The sequence below is a fragment of the Pistacia vera genome, unplaced genomic scaffold, assembly GCF_008641045.1.
Source record: "Pistacia vera cultivar Batoury unplaced genomic scaffold, PisVer_v2 Contig1056, whole genome shotgun sequence".
Classification (NCBI taxonomy): Eukaryota; Viridiplantae; Streptophyta; class Magnoliopsida; order Sapindales; family Anacardiaceae; genus Pistacia; species Pistacia vera.
The window spans coordinates 189,436-192,612 of NW_022195089.1; the positions used below are offsets into that span (position 1 = coordinate 189,436).

At 34.5% G+C, this 3,177-nt stretch overlaps 1 long non-coding RNA gene across 1 annotated transcript; it reads left to right on the top strand.

Annotated features, from left to right (window-relative positions):
- Positions 1–238: 238 nt before the first annotated feature.
- Positions 239–2,245, top strand: LOC116129081. The gene is made up of 3 exons (XR_004127846.1): positions 239–753; positions 1,496–1,669; positions 2,182–2,245. It is a non-coding gene; the product is annotated as an uncharacterized LOC116129081 (long non-coding RNA).
- The last annotated feature ends 932 nt before the right edge of the window (positions 2,246–3,177 follow it).

The window sequence follows — 3,177 nt, forward strand, 5'->3', positions numbered from 1 at the left end:
GTTTTGTAGCTAAGAACCTTCTTTTTCTGGGAGGAATTTTTTGTCTCTAATCGTGCAAAATTTGAAAAACTTATTAAAGGATGAAATATAATTTTGTTTTTGATTGTAAAAATATATTTTTAGAGACGAATTTATTATTTTTGGACGAAACATTTTGTAGCTAAAAACCTTTTTCTTATCGGACGAATTGTTTTGTCTCCAAAAACCTAATGCCCATTAGCCCAAAATTTTCGTCCCAAAATGTCCCAAAGTTTTTGTCCCCAGAAACCTAATATCCATTAACCCGAAATTTTTGCCCCAAAATGTCATCTTCTTCAAATCTTCTTCTCTCAATTAAGATTTTCGCAATCTTCACTCAAATTTCCTCCAAAACCGATGGCTAGATCCCTCTTTCTCTCTCTAAACAAATCCATCTCCACCGTCCATCTCCACCCCGGCCACAAGCGTCACCTCCTTCCCCTCAGCCCATCGTCTTGCCTCGTATCTCTCCGTGCTCAATCCAACCAAACCGACCTCTCCGACCTTTCCACTTCTTCCGACTCCACCATCGACCCTTTGCACTCGACTTCATTATCGATGCAATGTTTTGTTTTAATTAGCTGTTTGCTTACTCATTTGCTCAAGTTCTTTAGAATTTTGATGTGTTATATGTTGTATTTTTTAATGTTTCAAATGGGTTAATTGTTTTGTATGCTTGTATTGTTGGTTGCGCTACTTGGAATTGGTACCCAGATGGATTTCATATCACCTACTGTAAGTACTAGCTACTCCGTGTTTATCCACTGGCTTGTAATTATATAATCATCTTCAATTCCTAAAATTACTTGGGGCTTTGTGACTTTTATTATTTTATAATTTGTAAATAGGATAGTATGATGTTGAATAAACATTCAGGTAGTATATCTGGCTTGAAATACAGATTTTTTAATGTTTTATGCTGTGTCATGAGTATTTTGAAACTCAGAGTAGGCATTGTCGCGTGAAATGATGAAAGTTTCAAAGTGATAAACTTAAGATTATAGGTTCAAATTGTAAGTATATATGAAATGTTTGGACAACCCTCATTCGACTTGACTTTTGATGGTGCGTATTTTTGTCTTTTTTCTAATTAAATTAGGTTTAGTGTGATATTTGACATTTATGTGAACTTGAGCTGCTATCAGAAACTTTAATGTTTTGCTTTCTTGTAAGTGATGTAGTTTCTTCTTTGGTGCCTGGAAAGTTTGGTATGTGGTTGTTGAATGAAATATACTTATTCATTTAATTGGTAAACATTATTCTTGAGTACATGCATGCTCTTATGTGTCAGCATCTTTCTTCAAGTTAACTTATCATAACTTACAGCATTATATTTTATTGACATTGTTGAAGGTTGAATTTGCATTCTAACTCAAATCATTTAATTATAAATTTAAGGTGTCTCCGTGGAGCCACAACCTCAATGTGTAGATTGTAAATGTTTAAATAATTGTAATGAAGTGATTGGATTTTGCAGAGGTTAGGGTGGAGGAGAGGAGGATTATGAGAAGAATTGGGATAAGTTTTGGGATGGTAGTGGCAACGGCGACGGTGGCCATGGCTTTTAGAGGGTTTCAAGCTGGTGGAGGTCCAGGTGCTTGCTTGCTGCTGGAAGAGATTGAGAGCCAAATTGAATTGTTGGTAAATGAGTGTGAGTTCCGTTTCGTAGCCATTCGGGTTGCATTTCATTTTCGATTGTAGTAATGGTAAGCTTAACTTGTCGGAGCTTCGGCTGGAGGGTGTGGTGGCTAGGTGGTGGCGCTACTGTTGGCTTGTTATGAACAAGAGGGTCTGATGGCATCTGTTAGGTAGTGGGTGAGAGAATGTTTTTGCAAAAATGAAAATATTAAAATGTAGTAAATTAACATTTTAGCCTTTAACTGTTAAAAGACAAGAAATGGTGTTAATTTATGGGTGGGACTGTGGAATTTATGAAACCTGGAAAATTACCACGCTAAACCTTGGGTGGGAACATGTCGTTTACTATTTCATATATGCTTGTTTTTAGATCATTAGATGAGGGTTGGTGGTTATTAAAATATTTTACTTCATTTTAATGAATTATGCTTAAATCTCTTGACACCATACAGTATCAACATCATAAAATGATTTGAACTTTGTGTTCTTAAATATTAATCTTATTAGTTGTTCTATTTTTAATAGGAGGTTGAATCTTAACAGCTTGTCAGGTTCACTTTCTCCATCTATCGGCAATCTAACTGCATTATAAACCTGTAAGCAGTTGATATAAAATTTTAATTTTGAAACTCATACTATTTTCCTTTTCTTTATTTTTTTTTTTATGCCAACTAGTTCTCATTTTGGTTAGGGACTTCGGCGTTCGGCGTTAATAGATTATCTGGGTAGCTTCCAAAAGAGCTTGGGATGCTTTCTGAATTAGCATTCCTGTAAGCTCAAACTTTGTCCTCTTCTTAACTACTGATAATTTACTGTACAAACTCTTTTTTGGTAATTGCATTACAATTATATAACTGAAGAGCTAAATTATCAATTCGTGTAACTGAAAATGGAAAAGTTAGTGTCCGTCAAATACTTTCTTTCTGTCTATTTGGTCATTTTTAACAGTCTGTATTTAAATTCTTGATATTTTTACCTTGTATATAATTCTTTAGGTGGTTGGAATACAACTGAATCCTCAGTTTATGGGCATTAATCTCAGGTATGTAATCTCTCTTCAACTTTATGGGAAACTTTTCTTGTTCATGTGCTTGACAATATATTGGAAACAGTAATGACCATATTTATTTTGATTTCTGTTGCTGTATATTCTTGAAATTGGCAGGCTCTACTGCAATTAATTATTGCCCTTACAATCAAAACTCTTCTTCTGTCTTCTTCTGAGTTTTGGTTGTGTTGATCAGTCTGAGTAATGGCATCGTTGACATAAATGTGTCTAATATACATGGTAAATTTTATATAGAACACTCTGTTAACAGTGGGTAATTGAACGGATGGTAAAATGGAGGAAAAATTATTGTGAATGATGTTATTTTTCAAAGGCATTCAGAAAGTTGTTTCTGGTTAGATATCTTATAAAGAAATTTTTTTGATAATTATGTCACTTTTTTTGTGCAGATGATTGTGGCAGGAGCCAGAAAAGCTGGTCAAAGTCAATATGGGTGGTTGAAGGAAGCATTG